The sequence below is a fragment of the Loxodonta africana genome, chromosome X (assembly GCF_030014295.1).
Source record: "Loxodonta africana isolate mLoxAfr1 chromosome X, mLoxAfr1.hap2, whole genome shotgun sequence".
In the NCBI taxonomy this organism is placed as follows: domain Eukaryota; kingdom Metazoa; phylum Chordata; class Mammalia; order Proboscidea; family Elephantidae; genus Loxodonta; species Loxodonta africana.
Window position 1 is genome coordinate 96,440,558 of NC_087369.1, and position 16,467 is coordinate 96,457,024.

Sequence of the window (16,467 nt, forward strand, 5' to 3'; positions counted from 1 at the left end):
CCTTGCCTTGCCTTGCCTTGCCTTGCCTTGCCTCGCCTCGCCTCGCCTCTTGGCTTCCCTTGTCTTGACTCTTGCCTTCCCTTGCCTAGGCTCATGCCTTGCCTCTTGCCTTCCTTACCTTGCTTCTTGCTTTGCCTTGCCTTGCTCCTTGCCTTGCCTTGCCTGTTGCCTTTCCTTGCCTTGCCTGTTGACTTGCCTTGCCTTGCCTTGCCTCTTGCCTTACCTTGCCTTGCCTCTTGCCTCTTGCCTTGTCTTGCTGTGCCTCCTGCCTTGCCTTGCCTCTTTAGTTGCCTTGCTTTGAGTCTTGCTTTCCCTTGCCTAGCCTCATCCCTTGCCTCTTGCCCTCCTTACCTTGCCTCTTGCTTTGCCTTGCCTTGCCTCTTCCCTTGCCTTGCCTTGCCTTGCCTTGCCTGTTGCCTTGCCTTGCCTTATCTCTTGCCTTCCCTTGCCTTGCCTCTTGCCTTCCCTTGCCTTGCCGCTTGCCTTCCCGCTTGCCTTGCCTTCCTTTGCCTCTTGCCTTCCTTTTCCTTGCCTCTTGCCTTGCCTTGCCTCTTGCCTTGCCTTGCCTCTTGCCTTGCCTTGCCTTGCCTCTTCCCTTGCCTTGCCTCTTGCCGTGCCTTGCCTCTTGCCTAACCTTGCTTTGCCTCTTGTCCTGCCTTGCCTCTTGCCTATTTCCTTGCCTTTCCTCTTGCCTTGCCTTGCCTTGCCTCTTGCCTTGCCTTGCTTTGCCTCTTGCCTTGCCTTGCCTTGACTCTTGCCTTCCCTTGCCTAGCCTCATGCCTTTCCTCTTGCCTCCTTACCTTGCCTCTTGCTTTTCCTTGCCTTGCCTCTTCCCTTACCTTGCCTGTTGCCTTGCCTTGTCTTGCCTTTCCTTGCCTCTTGCCTTGCCTTGCCTTTTTCCTTGCCTTTTTCCTCGCCTTGCCTTGCCTTGCCTCTTGCCTTGCCTTGCCTCTTGCCTTGCCTTGCCTTGCCTTGTGTCCTGCCTTGCCTCTTTCCTTGCGTTGCCCTCCCTTTTCTTGCCTTTTCCTTTTCTTGCCTTGCCTCTTGCCTTGTCTTGCTGTGCCTCTTGCCTTGCCTTGCCTCTTTCCTTTCCTTGCCTTGCCTCTTGCCCTGTCTTGCCGTGCCTCTTGCCTTGCCTTGCCTCTTTCCTTACCTTGCCTTGCCTCTTGCCCTGTCTTGCCGTGCCTCTTGCCTTGCCTTGCCTCTTGCCTTGCCTTGCCTTGCCTCTTGTCTTGCCTTACCTCTTGCCTTGCCTTCCCTCTTGCATTGCATTGCCTTGCTTCTTGCGTTGCCTTCCTTGTCTTTTCCATTGCCTTGCTTTGCCTTGCCTTTTGCCTTGCCTTGCCTTTCCTTTTGCCTTCCCTTGCCTTGCTTTGACTTTTGAATTACCTTTCCTCTTCCCTTGCCTTGCCTTGCCTCTTGCCTTGCCTTCCTTGTCTTGTGCATTGCCTTCCCTTTCCTTTTGCCTTCCCTTGCCTTGCTTTGACTTTTGAATTACCTTGCCTTGCCTTGCCTTGACTTGCCTCTTCTCTTGCCTTGCCTTGACTCTTGTCTTCCCTTGCCTAGCCTCATGCCTTGCCTCTTGCCTTGCCTTGCCTGTTACTTTGCCTTGCCTTGCCTTGTCTTGCCTTGCCTTCCCTTGCCTCTTGACTGGCCTTGCCTCTTGCTTACCTTGCCTTGTATCTTGCCTTGTCTTGCCGTTCCTCTTGCCTTGCCTTGCCTCTTTCCTTGTCTTGCCTTGCCTTGCCTTGCCTTTTACCTTGCCTTGCCTTGACTCTTGCCTTCCCTTGCCTAGGCTCATGCCTTGCCTCTTGCCTTCCTTACCTTGCCTCTTGCCTTGCCTTGCCTTGCCTCTTGCCTTGTCTTGCCGTGCCTCCTGCCTTGCCTTGCCTCTTTAGTTGCCTGGCCTTGAGTCTTGCTTTCCCTTGCCTAGCCTCATCCCTTGCCTCTTGCCCTCCTTACCTTGCCTCTTGCTTTGCCTTGCCTTGCCTCTTCCCTTGCCTTGCTTGCCTTGCCTCTTGCCTTGCTTGCCTTGCCTCTTGCCTTGCTTGCCTTGCCTCTTACCTTGCCTCTTGACTTGCCTTGTCTTGCCTTGCCTTCCCTTGCCTCTTGACTGGCCTTGCCTCTTGCTTACCTTGCCTTGTATCTTGCCTTTTCTTGCCGTGCCTCTTGCCTTGCCTTGCCTTGCCTCTTTCCTTGTCTTGCCTTGCCTTGCCTTGCCTTGCCTTTTACCTTGCCTTGCCTTGACTCTTGCCTTCCCTTGCCTAGGCTCATGCCTTGCCTCTTGCCTTCCTTACCTTGCCTCTTGCCTTGCCTTGCCTTGCCTCTTGCCTTGTCTTGCCGTGCCTCCTGCCTTGCCTTGCCTCTTTAGTTGCCTGGCCTTGAGTCTTGCTTTCCCTTGCCTAGCCTCATCCCTTGCCTCTTGCCCTCCTTACCTTGCCTCTTGCTTTGCCTTGCCTTGCCTCTTCCCTTGCCTTGCTTGCCTTGCCTCTTGCCTTGCTTGCCTTGCCTCTTGCCTTGCTTGCCTTGCCTCTTACCTTGCCTCTTGACTTGCCTTGCCTTGCCTTGCCTTGCCTTTTGCCTTGCCTTTCCTTGCCTTGCCTCTTCCCTTGCCTTGTTTTGACTCTTGCCTTGCCTTGCTTAGCCTTGCCTTTTCCCTTGCCTTTCCTTGCCTTGCTTTTTGCCTTGCCTTGCCGTGTCTTTTGCCTTGCCTTGCCTTGCTTTGCCTTGCCTTGTCTTTCCTTTTGCCTTGCCTTGCTTTCTCTTTTGGCTTGCCTTGCCTCTTGCCTCTTGTCTTTCCCTGCCTTGCCTCTTGCATGGCCTTGTGTTTCCTCTTGCCTTTCTTGCCTTGCCTCTTCCCTTGCCTTGCCTCTTGCCTTGCCTTGCCTCTTCCCTTGCCTTGCCTCTTGCCGTGCCTTGCCTCTTGCCTAACCTTGCTTTGCCTCTTGTCCTGCCTTGCCTCTTGCCTATTTCCTTGCCTTTCCTCTTGCCTTGCCTTGCCTTGCCTCTTGCCTTGCCTTGCTTTGCCTCTTGCCTTGCCTTGCCTTGACTCTTGCCTTCCCTTGCCTAGCCTCATGCCTTTCCTCTTGCCTCCTTACCTTGCCTCTTGCTTTTCCTTGCCTTGCCTCTTCCCTTACCTTGCCTGTTGCCTTGCCTTGTCTTGCCTTGCCTTGCCTCTTGCCTTGCCTTGCCTTTTTCCTTGCCTTTTTCCTTGCCTTGCCTTGCCTTGCCTCTTGCCTTGCCTTGCCTTGCCTTGCCTTGCCTCTTGCCTTGCCTTGCCTTGCCTTTCCTTGCCTTGTCTTGTGTCCTGCCTTGCCTCTTTCCTTGCGTTGCCCTCCCTTTTCTTGCCTTTTCCTTTTCTTGCCTTGCCTCTTGCCTTGTCTTGCTGTGCCTCTTGCCTTGCCTTGCCTCTTTCCTTTCCTTGCCTAGCCTCTTGCCTTGCCTCTTTCCTTACCTTGCCTTGCCTCTTGCCCTGTCTTGCCGTGCCTCTTGCCTTGCCTTGCCTCTTGCCTCTTGCCTTGCCTTCCCTCTTGCATTGCATTGCCTTGCTTCTTGCGTTGCCTTCCTTATCTTTTGCATTGCCTTGCCTTGCCTTGCCTTTTGCCTTGCCTTGCCTTTCCTTTTGCCTTCCCTTGCCTTGCTTTGACTTTTGAATTACCTTGCCTCTTCCCTTGCCTTGCCTTGCCTTGCCTCTTGCCTTGCCTTCCCTCTTGCATTGCATTGCCTTGCCTCTTGCCTTGCCTTCCTTGTCTTGTGCATTGCCTTGCCTTTCCTTTTGCCTTCCCTTGCCTTGCTTTGACTTTTGAATTACCTTGCCTTGCCTTGCCTGTTGCCTTGCCTTGCCTTGACCTGCCTCTTCTCTTGCCTTGCCTTGACTCTTGTCTTCCCTTGCCTAGCCTCATGCCTTACCTCTTGCCTTGCCTTGCCTGTTACTTTGCCTTGCCTTGCCTTGTCTTGCCTTGCCTTCTCTTGCCTCTTGCCTGGCCTTGCCTCTTGCTTACCTTGCCTTGTGTCTTGCCTTGTCTTGCCGTGCCTCTTGCCTTGCCTTGCCTTGCCTCTTTCCTTGTCTTGCCTTGCCTTGCCTTGCCTTCCCTCTTGGCTTGCCTTGCCTTGACTCTTGCCTTCCCTTGCCTAGGCTCATGCCTTGCCTCTTGCCTTCCTTACCTTGCCTCTTGCCTTGCCTTGCCTTGCCTCTTGCCTTGTCTTGCCGTGCCTCCTGCCTTGCCTTGCCTCTTTAGTTGCCTGGCCTTGAGTCTTGCTTTCCCTTGCCTAGCCTCATCCCTTGCCTCTTGCCCTCCTTACCTTGCCTCTTGCTTTGCCTTGCCTTGCCTCTTCCCTTGCCTTGCTTGCCTTGCCTCTTGCTTTGCTTGCCTTGCCTCTTGCCTTGCTTGCCTTGCCTCTTATCTTGCCTCTTGCCTTGCCTTGCCTTGCCTTTTGCCTTGCCTTTCCTTGCCTTGCCTCTTGGCTTGCCTTGCCTTTTCCCTTGCCTTGCCTTGCTTTGCCTTTTTCCTTTCCTTTCCTTTCCTTTTGCCTTTCCTTGCCTTTCCTTTTGCCTTGCCTTGCCTTGCCTTTTGCCTTGCCTTGCCATGCCTCTTGCCTTGCCTTGCCTCTTTCGTTGCCTTGCCTTGACTCTTGCCTTCCCTTGCCTAGCCTCATGCCTTGCCTCTTGCCTCCTTACCTTGCCTCTTGCTTTGCCGTGCCTTGCCTCTTCCCTTACCTTGCCTCTTGCCTTGCCTTGCCTCTTGCCTTGCCTTGCCTTCCCTCTTGCATTGCATTGCCTTGCTTCTTGCATTGCCTTCCTTGTCTTTTGCATTGCCTTGCTTTGCCTTGCCTTTTGTCTTGCCTTGCCTTTCCTTTTGCCTTCCCTTACCTTGCTTTGACTTTTGAATTACCTTGCCTCTTCCCTTGCCTTGCCTTGCCTCTTGCCTTGCCTTCCCTCTTGCATTGCATTGCCTTGCCTCTTGCCTTGCCTTCCTTGTCTTGTGCATTGCCTTGCCTTTCCTTTTGCTTTCCCTTGCCTTTCTTTGACTTTTGAATTACCTTGCCTTGCCTTGCCTGTTGCCTTGCCTTGCCTCTTCTCTTGCCTTGCCCTGACTCTTGTCTTCCCTTGCCTAGCCTCATGCCTTGCCTCTTGCCTTGCCTTGCCTGTTACCTTGCCTTGCCTTGCCTTGTCTTGCCTTGCCTTCCCTTGCCTCTTGCCTTGCCTTGCCTCTTGCTTACCTTGCCTTGTATCTTGCCTTGTCTTGCCGTTCCTCTTGCCTTGCCTTGCCTCTTTCCTTGTCTTGCCTTGCCTTGCCTCGCCTCGTGGCTTCCCTTGTCTTGACTCTTGCCTTCCCTTGCCTAGGCTCATGCCTTGCCTCTTGCCTTCCTTACCTTGCTTCTTGCTTTGCCTTGCCTTGCTCCTTGCCTTGCCTTGCCTGTTGCCTTTCCTTGCCTTGCCTGTTGACTTGCCTTGCCTTGCCTTGCCTCTTGCCTTACCTTGCCTTGCCTCTTGCCTCTTGCCTTGTCTTGCTGTGCCTCCTGCCTTGCCTTGCCTCTTTAGTTGCCTTGCCTTGAGTCTTGCTTTCCCTTGCCTCGCCTCATCCCTTGCCTCTTGCCCTCCTTACCTTGCCTCTTGCTTTGCCTTGCCTTGCCTCTTCCCTTGCCTTGCCTTCCCTTGCCTTGCCTTGCCTGTTGCCTTGCCTTGCCTTGTCTCTTGCTTTCCCTTGCCTTGCCTCTTTCCTTGCCTTGCCTTGCCTTGACTCTTTCCTTGCCTTGCCTCGCCTTTCCTCTTTCCTTGCCTTGCCTCTTTCCTTGCCTTGTCTCTTGCCTTGCCTTCCTTGTGTTTTGCATTGCCTTAGCTTGCTTTTTGCCTTTCCTTTCCTTTCCTTTTGCCTTCCCTTGCCTTGCTTTGACTTTTGAATTACCTTGCCTTGCCTGTTGCCTTGCCTTGCCTTGCCTCTTGCTTTGCCTCTTGCCTCCTTGCCTTGCCTCTTGCCTTCCTTGCCTTGCCTCTTGCCTTCGTTGCATTGCCTTTTGCCTTGCCTTTTGCCATGCCTTGCCTTCCCTTGCCTTGCCTTTTGCCATACCTTACCTTCCCTTTTGCCTTGCCTTGCCTTGCCTTGCCTCTTGCCCTGCCTTGCCGCTTGCCTTGCCTCTTGTCTTGCCTTGCTTTTTGCATTGCCTTGCCATGCCTTGCCTTTTGCCTTGCCTTGCCTTTCTTTTGCCTTTCCTTTCCTTGCCTTTTGCCTTGCCTTGCCTCTTGCCTTGCCTCTTGCCTAGCCTTGCCTTGCCTCTTGCCTAGCCTTGCCTTGCCTCTTGCCTTCCTTGCCTTGCCTCTTGCCTTGCCTTGCCTCTTGCCTTGCCTTGCCTTGCCTCTTGACTTTCTTTGCCTTGACTCTTGCCTTGCCCTGCCTTGCCTTGCCTCTTGCCCTGCCTTGCCTTTTGCCTTTCCTTGCCTTCCCTTTTTCCTTTCCTTGCCTTGTCTTTTGCCTTGCCTTTTGCCTTACCTTTCCCTGCCTCTTGCCTTGCCTTGCCTCTTGCCTTGGGTTTCCATTCATCTTGCCTCTTGCCTTGCCTTGCCCTGCGTCTTGCCTTACCTTCTCTTGCCTTTTCCTTGCCTCTTGCCTTGCCTTGGCTTGCCTCTTGCCTTGTCTTTCCTTGCCTTGCCTTGCCTCTTGCCTTGCCTTGCCTTGCCTCTTTCCTTGCCCTGCCTCACCGCTCTCTTTGCCTTGCCTTGCCTTTCCTCTTGCCTTGCCTTCCCTTTTGCCTCTTGACTTGCCGTGCCCTGCCTCTTGCCTTGCCTTGCCTCTTGCCTTGCCTTACCTTTCCTCTTGCTTTTCCTTACCTCTTTCCCTGCCTTGCCTTGCCTGCTGCCCTGCGTTGCTTTGCCTTTTGCCTTGCCTTTCCCTGCCTTCTGCCTTGCCTTGCCTTTTGCTTTGCGTTGCCCTGCCTTTTGCCTTGCCTTCTCTTGTCTCTTGCCTTGCCTTGCCTCTTGAGTTGCCTTTCCTTGTCTTTTTTCTTGCTTTGCCTTGCCTCTTACCCTGCCTTGCCGTGCCTCTTGCCTTGCCTTTTGTCCTGCCTTGCCTTGCCTTTTCCCTTGCCTTTCCTTGCCTTTTGCCTTACCTTGTCTTGCCTTGTCTTTTGCCTTTGTTTGCCTTGCCTTTTTCCTTGCCTTGCCTTGCAGTTTGCCTTGCCTTGCTTGCTTTGGCTTTTGCCTTGCCTTGCCTTGGCTTTTGCCCTGCCTTTTGACTTGCCTTGCCTTGTCTTGTCTTGTCTTGCCTTGCCTTTTGCCTTGCCTTACCTTGCCTCTTGCCTTGCCTTGCCTCTTGCCTTGTCTTGCCTTGCCTCTTGCCCTGCCTTCCCTTGCCTCCTGCCCTGCCTTGCCTTGCCCTTTGCCTTGTCTTGCCTTTGCTTTTTGAACTGTCTTGCCTTGGCTTTGCCTTGCCTTGCCTTTTCCTTGCCTTTTGCCCTGCCTTGACTTGCCTTTTGTGTTTCCTTGCCTTCCCTTTTGCCTTGCCTTCCCTTTTGCCTTGCCTTCCCTTGCCTCGCCTCGCGTTCCCTTCCCTTCCCTCCCGTTCCCTTCCCTTCCCTTCCCTCCCGTTCCCTTCCCTTCCCTTCCCTTCCCTTCCCTTCCCTTCCCTTCCCTTCCCTTCCCTTCCCTTCCCTTCCCTTCCCTTCCCTTCCCTTCCCTTCCCTTCCCTTCCCTTCCCTTCCCTTCCCTTCCCTTCCCTTCCCTTCCCTTCCCTTCCCTTCCCTTCCCTTCCTCCTTCGTTGTTTAAATTCTGAACTTATATGCCGCTTGTTATAAAATGTTTTTTCAGATCAAGAAACAGAGGAATTACCCCCATATTATCAGTGTGAATATACAGTAAACCTTGAGCCCAGGACTTTTGAAACTACCAAAGGGTATACACCTTAACCTCAAAGCTGTAGGCTCCAAAGTTACATGGATAAAAACATGTAATGAAAGCTGATTCATCAGAATTCTCATTTTGTTGCTCTCCATTACTCCTAAAAAACCTGGGGATCTGCATCATTACTACTATAGATTAAATATGATCACTGCTTTAGGATCACTACTTTTTCCTGCCCATCTATAACTAATTTTGTAGATCTGTATAAAAACGGAGACACCTACAAAAAAAAAAGTTGTGTTCAAATCAGAGATGGTAAAATATAACTGATGTCCTTACAGATACATCTTGAAAATTCCAAGTACAAAATAGTACTATTACTATTTTTACTATTATTATACAATTGTAACTTATTAAGCCTTAACTATGTGCCAGGCACTCCTCTGAACACTTTCCATGAGTTATCTCTTTTAATTATCATATCCCTAAAAAAAAACAATTTTTTTTTCTGTGAAACAGGTACTGATATGGTCCCAATTTTACAGATGAAAAACTAAGGCTGTGAGTGTTTAAGTAACTTGCTAAACTCTAATAGCTAGTAGGAGTCCATGCTCTTAACCACATAAACATAAACTGCACCTTTGTTCAACACCCCTGCATTCTTCCAACAGCTAGTAGAAAGGAGACTGCAAGATCTGATGGCCTAAGGGCCACTGTTTATTTAGATGCCATTCTGCTTTACTCACTGGACTTGGCTTTGCATGAAATCTTAGTACACCTACTCACAGACCAGAAGACAGACCTCAACTTCCAAAATGGCTTTTGGAATGTATAAAAGTACTTGTGCCAGAATTACCACAAAGTTAAGACCATCATCACATAGGATACATTTCCATTCTGTAATCTGCAACCAACTCCTTGGACTTTAGGTTTTATTAAGCTAGAATTCTAAGCCATGTATAATCTCATTAAAACAAGAAAAGATTATGCCCTCACTTATTTTATTTTACTTAATTTTATTATGGCAAAATACATGTAACAAAAGCTTGCCATTTTACCCATTTTAAATATACAATTCAGTAATATTAATTGTATTCACCATGTTGTACTAGCATCACCACTATCCATTTTCAAATGTTTTTCATTCCCCTAAACAGAATTTTAGTAACCTTTCAGCAAAAAAACTCTCAACGTCTAATAATCACTACTAAACTTTTGTCTGTATGCATTTGCCTATTCTAGATATTTCATATAAGTGGAATCATTTAATATTTTTCCATTTCTGTCAGACTTATTTCACTTGGTATAATCTTTTCAAGGTTCACCCTTGTACATGTCATATTATACTTATACAGGTAAAAGGGGTTGAAATGACAATTGTTTTGTTGTATATATTTTTGCCACACACAAAAAAAGACTAGTAAAATAACTCTCTATGAAAAGATTTTGTTCTCAGAGTTCCAGATTTAAATCCTCTAAGGCCAATCCTAATATATTTCAAAGAATATTTAAGACTTTAGAGATATGTTTATGTCCTTCCGACTTCTCTGTGTCTCCTCTTAGGTTCAGAGCCAAACCAAAAAAAGGTTCAGAGAGTCAATATTTATTTCCATTCTCCTGGCAGAATCAACTGTTTATGCTACCAGGGGTTTACTGAGTTTCTTCTTATTTCTCTCAAATCTTCAATCAAGACTTTAGAGATCTAAGTTTCTCTAGTGTCTGCTTTGATATGATACATAGATAATCTTTTGCTCAGCTCAAAAGATGAGCAAATCTCTGACTTACTATGTTTATTAAAGGCCTTAGCTCAGAAGGGACATACACCCTACAAAGAGAAATTGTAATTCTGCCAAAATGAAAGGTTCATTACTTTGAACATGATATATCCAAGAGGTTAAATCTCTCACTACTTTCAGATTATAAAATATCCAGACTTTTCCTAGATTAATTATCAAAAGATAAATTTGAGTATTTCTAGGGCTGACAAAGGGTGCCAAACTTCTCTGAATTTTAATTCCCTTTATAAGTTCTAACCAAAGCCTCAGCACGTGAACATCTGTCATAAGAAAATAATCACCAACAAGTCTTTGGCAACATAAAAATGTCTCTGAAGCTACTCCCAACCTTAGGGTAGCCTGACTATCAAAAAAAAAAAAAAAAAAACTTCTCCCTACATGGAAAAGAATGAAGCTGGACTTACATTTCACACCATATATGAAAATTAACCCAAAATGGATCACAGACCTAAATGTAAGAAATAAAACCATAAAATTCCTAGAAGGAAACGTAATATGGCTTAGTGACCTAATTTTTTTTAACAATGGGCGCTTAGATTTGACACCCAAAGCACTAGCTACAAAAGACAAAATAGATGTATTGGACTTTATCAAAATCAAAAAACTTTTGTTCAACAAAGGACTTTAATAACAAAAAGAAGAGACAATCTACAGACTGAGAAAAATTTTGGGAACTATATATTTAATAAGGTTAATATCCAAAATATACAAAGAACTTCTACAACTTAACAACAAAAAAGACCAACAACCCCAATCAGAAAATGGACAAAAGACTTGAATAGGCATTTCATCAAAGAAGAAATATAAATGGTCAACAAGTACATGAAAAGATGCTGAACATCATTAGCAGTAAACCAAAAAAACCCAAACCCATTGCCATCAAGTTGATTCCGACTCATAACTACCCTATAGGACAGAAACTGCCCCTTAGAGTTTCCAAGGAGCACCTGGTGGATTTGAATTGCCAACCTTTTGGTTAGCAGCCAGAACACTTAACCACTACACCGCCAGGGTTTCCATCATTAGCATTCCAAAACAAAACAAAACAAAAACCCACTGCCGTCGAGTCGATTCCGACTCATAGCATTAGGGAGATGCAAATTAAAACCTCAATGAGATACCACCTCACTCCCACTAGACTGGTTAATACTAAAAAAAAAAAAAAGAACAAATATTGTGAGGATCTAAAGCAATTGGAACCCTTATCCATTGCTGGTGGGAATGCAAAATGGTACAGCCACTGTGGAAACCAGTTTGGTGGTACCTCAAAAAGTTAAACAGAGAATTACCGTATGACCCAAAAATTCCACTCCTAGGTATACATCCAAGAGACTTGAAAGCAGCAATGCAAACAGGCACATGTACAACAGTGTTTATTGGAGCGTTTTTTATTCACAATAGCCAAAAGGTGGAAAAAACTTAAATGTCCACCAACAGATGAATGAATAAAATCAATGTGGAACATGCATAAAATGGAATATTACTCAGCCATAATGAGAAATGAAGTCCTGATGCATGCTACAACAATGATGAACCTTAAAAACATTATGCTGAGTGAAATAAGTCAGTCACAAAAAGACAAATACTGTAAGATCACACTTAACATGAAATATCTATAGTAGGTAAATGTGTAGAGATCAAAGTTTTATTGGTGCCAATCAAGGTCAGGAAGGAGGGGGAAAGGGAGAGTCATCGTTTAGGAAGCATTGAGTTTCTGTTTATGGTGATGGAAAATTTTGCAATGATTATTGGTGTTGGCTGTACATCATGATAAATGTAATTTATATCATTAAATTACACACATGAGAATGTTGAATTGGCAAACGTGTTATGCATATTTTTACGACAATAAAAAATTATTTTTCATTTCGTTCATCAAAAGTCTCAATAGGTAATAGGAGTACTGACTCAATTACCTTGGAATTATCAGAAACCTATTTTTTATTTCTGTATTTCATTAGATCCAGGAGCCAAGACATATCTACCTTGTTTAAAAGAGCTATAACAGTAGCAGCAAAACTTTGAGAGTTCAACTTATTTAGTTCTAGGATCTCCACTAAACTTAGATTCCCCCAATTCTGAGCAAACACTTCTATTGAAAAACACACCCAGCATTTCTCAGCTTAAAACCCCCAAAACCAAACCAGTGTCTTTGAGTCGATTCTGACTCATAACGACCCTATAGGACAGAGTACAACTGCCCCATAGAGTTTGCCAAGAAGCGCCTGGTGAATTCAAACTGCAGACATTTTAGTTAGCAGCCATAGCATTTAATCACTACGCCACCAGGGTTTCCTTTCTCAGCTTACTACCTATAAAATGCTGTTTTTCATTTCACTTATCATTATCTATTTCTGCAATATTCTATGTTTCCCTTACTGAAGGAGAACTCAATGATTAATCTCTGTTAGAGAATTATCAACACTCTTCATGCAACTTCTAGACACTCCTGTGGGTAACCCTGATATAATTGTGTTTGTTGATGATTCATACTTAAAATACAAAGCTGGGAATTTCTAGGAAGGCTATGTTATCACAGAACTGAACGCACTCTTGGAATATAAGCCCCTCCCAGACATTGAGTTGCCCAAGAGCTTTCAAAACACAAAAGAGCAAATATTTATACTGAGTTGTTGTCGTTAGGTGACTTTGAGTCAGTTCCGACTCATAGCGACCCTATATACCACTGAATGAAACACTGCCTGGTCCTGCGCCAAGCTCACAATCGTAGTTATGCTTGAGCCCATTGTCGCAGCCACTGTGTCAATCCATTTCCTTGAGGGTCTTCCTCTTTTCCGATACCCTGTACTTTACCAAGACCTTCGAATCACCAGTAATTATCAATGCATCCTGATTGCATGTTCAATCAGTTTCAGGCTGCAGAAGCTGGTAAAAATCTTCAATTTCTTCATATTTGGGCTTAGTGCTTGGTGTGTAAGTTTGAATAATAGTCATATTAACTGGTCTTCCTTGTAGGCATATGGATATTTTCCTTTCACTGACAGCGTTGTACTTCAGGATAAATCTTGAAATGTTCTTTTTGAAGATGAATACAACATCATTCCTCTTCAAGTTGTCATTCCCAGCATAGTAGATCATATGATTGTCCAATTCAAAATGGCCAATACCAGTCCACTTCAGCTCACTAATGCCTAGGATATCGTGTTCGTCAGTTTGTTGTACTGTGGGGCCTCGCATGTTGCTGTGAAGTTGGAAACTATGCCACCAACATTAAGATATCAACAAGGTCACCCATGGAAGACCGGCTTCAGCTGAATGTCCAGAGTAAGACAGACTAGGAAGAAAGACCCAGCAGTCTACTTTTGAAAAGAATTAGCCAGTGAAAACCTTATAAATAGAAGCAGAACATTGTCTGATATAGCACTAGAAGATGAGCCCCCCCAGGTTGGAAGGCATTCAAAAGACAATGGAGGAAGAGCTGCCTCCTCAAAGTAGAGTCTACCTTAATGATGTGGACCTTCATTTGCCAATGTGGCACTACTAAAACTGAGAAGAAACAGCTGCAAACATCCATTAATAATCGGAACATGGAATGTACAAAGTATGATCTAGGAATATTGGAAATCGTCAAAAATGAAATGGAATGCATAAACACCTATATTTATATTGAGAGTGGGTATAATTTTGGGTTAGTCCAAAACTTCAGAATGCTTTGGAAACAAAGAGATTTCCTGACCTCTGCAGGCACCCCTATAATTAATAGACACCAAATCAAAGAACTTTTGAATGTTTCGCTCTTACCTAATAAAAGTGGAGGTTCACTTCATAAATTGTTGATGGGAATTTACAGCCACTTTGGAAAATGGTTTTGTAGTTCTTCGAAACATTAAACAAGTTATTATATGGCCCTGCATTTCTACTCCTAGATATATACACAAAAGAAATGAAAATATCCTTCCACACAATGAATGTCCACTGCAGAATTATTCAAAATAACCAAAAAGTTGAAACAACCAAAATGCCCATCAACTGATAAATGAATAAAGAATATTTGGTATATCTATACAATTGATTATTCAGCTATAAAAAGAAATCAAGTTCTGATACATGCTACTGCATGGATGACCCTTGAAAACATTGTGCTAAGTGGAAGAGGCCAGATACAAAAGGTCACATATTGTATGATTCTACTTACATGAAATGTCCAGGATAGTTAAATCCATACATAAAGTAGATTAGTGGTTGCCTAGGGCTGGGAGGACAGGCAATGGGAAGTGACTACTAATGGGTATATGAGTTCCTTATGGGGCGATGACAATGTTCTGGAATTAGAAAAAACCACTAAATTGTTCACTTTAAAATGGTGAACTTTATGACATGTGAATTACATCTGTTGTTATTTTTTAAAAGTGGGGGTTTATTCAAAATGTTAGGCTCTAGAATCCCTTGGTAATTACTTAGCTGATCACTATGCTAAACACACAGAATTAAACAAAGAAATTGTCCCTGTAATCACTCAAGGAAAGATGACCTTGAAGAAATTCAAAGAGGCAATATCTGATAGATACATGTCCCTGATTCAGAGAAAAAACGCTTGGAAAGATTAGAATGTGTGCTGCGAGGGAATAACATTTGGAGTTCACAGAATGGCCAACTCTCAGGATGCCAAATGATTTAATGTGGAGTTTAGCAAAAATACTTTACAATGTAATCCAGAACAGCAGAAAAAAATTGGCAACAATATTGAAGCAACATTGGTGGGGTAATTTTAAGAGTATTGCTGAGAGTGTTTCCAACGCATATTCTGCCTGCCAAAAACATAATCCTGGAAAGACTGTTAAGGTAGGAAATGGACAAGAACCAAAATTTCAAGAACCTTTTGAACATCTACATGTGGATTTTAAACAAATGTCCCCAGAAATGGAGTATAACTATCCTTCCATTATTGTTGTGTTTGTTATCATGATCGATTGAGGACATTCCTTGATATGGAGATGTGCCCCTTAACATGGCAAAAAAAATTTGCTTGATTGCATATTCCTTAGTTGGAAAGTACAAACTTATCTCTCAAACAACAAGGAGCACATCTTCACTGGTGCAGTCATTTTTTAAAAAATACTATAAAGCTTTATATTTTACTGAGAAACTACACTATCATTATTCACAATATTCAGGAAAAATAGAAGTAATGGAATTTTAAAACTAAAATGACCAAGGCTATCAGAAACCCTCAGAGTTCCAAGAGCAAAAATATTGTCATTAAGCTTGATGATAATAAGAGCAATCTTCTCTACCACCCACAAGTTATTTCCTTCAAAGTTAATAACAAGCTACTTCATGCATCTGGAAATTTCACTTCTAATCTCAAATTGTATTTTGTTAACTGATGTAATTAAACACTACGATGGATTTATGTGATATCTCCAACTTTATCAACAACACGTTCAAGATGAATTTCCAAAACACCCACCTATAAATATCCCTTATATGATTTGAAGCCTGAATATTTTGTCTTCAGGGAAAAAATTGTCCTTGAGCCTTAATGTAAAAGAATGCTTCAGGTACTATTAAAAATAAGCACAATAAAACTCTATGGTGTTTGTTCTTGGATTCATTGTTCCCATTTAAAGAGGCAACCAAAATCTTCTCCTGGTTAAGTAATTAATGTCTAATACATCAGAAATCATCAAACTGAAGATTCTTAGGAATTTTGCAGAACCAGAGAGCTGCACACAAGATGATGGAATCAAACTTACATTTACAGTCATAGACTGCCTTCCTTAAGAAAATGAAATAATACTAATTTCTGATTACCCAGTACCTGCTTCTTTCCCTTTACTTTACTATTAATTTGGCCTATTATTGCATGTTGATGCCTTCTAGTAACTGACTAAAAGGTTTCTCACTATGCTGTCCCTTCTATTATTATTGACTCCCTGTGATCATCAGGAAACCTTGGTGGAGTAATGGTTAAGAGTTCGGCGCTAACCAAAAGGTCAGAGGTTCAAATCTACCAGGTGCTCCCTGGAAACTCTATGGGGCAATTCTACTGTGTCCTATGGGGTCACTATGGGTGAGAATCAACTCGATGGCAATGGGTTTAGTTCAGTTTTTTATGATCATCTTCTGACACTGGATGACTTTAAGCCTGAGATGTGTGTGTGTGTGTGTGTGTGTGTGTGTGTGTGTGTGTATTTGACGTTTTCAAACAATTCTCATTATCTTGAGAGTCAGGAATGAGTGTTGAATTTTGTCAAAAATCCATTTAGAAACTATGAATAAAATGGAAATACTTGTTTCTTAGACCTATTAATGTGGTATATCATATTATTGGCCGCCACTTGTCTGCCAGTTTGTCTTAGTGTGGTGGCTTGCATGTTCTTGTGATGCTGGAAGCTATGTCACAGGTATTTCAAATACCAACAGGGTCACCTATGGTGGACAGGTTTTAGCAGAGCTTCCGGACTAAGACAGACTAGGAAGAAGGACCTGAATACTATTCCTGAGGAAAAAAAAAAAAGGCCAGTGAACATCTTAGGGATAGCGGCGGAACTGTCTGATATAGTGCTAGAAGATGATCCCCTCAGGTGGGAAGACACTTAAAATACAACTGAGGAAGAGGTACCTTCTAAAAGTAGAGTAGACCTTAATGACACGGATGGAGTAAAACGTTTGCGACCTTCATTTGGTGACGTGGCATGACTTAAAAAGAGAAGAAGCAGCCACAAACATCCTTTAATAATGAGAATGTGGAATGTATGAAGCGTGAATGAGAAAAAATTGGAAGTTGTCAAAAATAAAGTGGAATGCTGAAGATAGATATCACAGGCATTAGTGAGCTGAAATAGACTGGTATTTGTCATTTTGAATCAGAC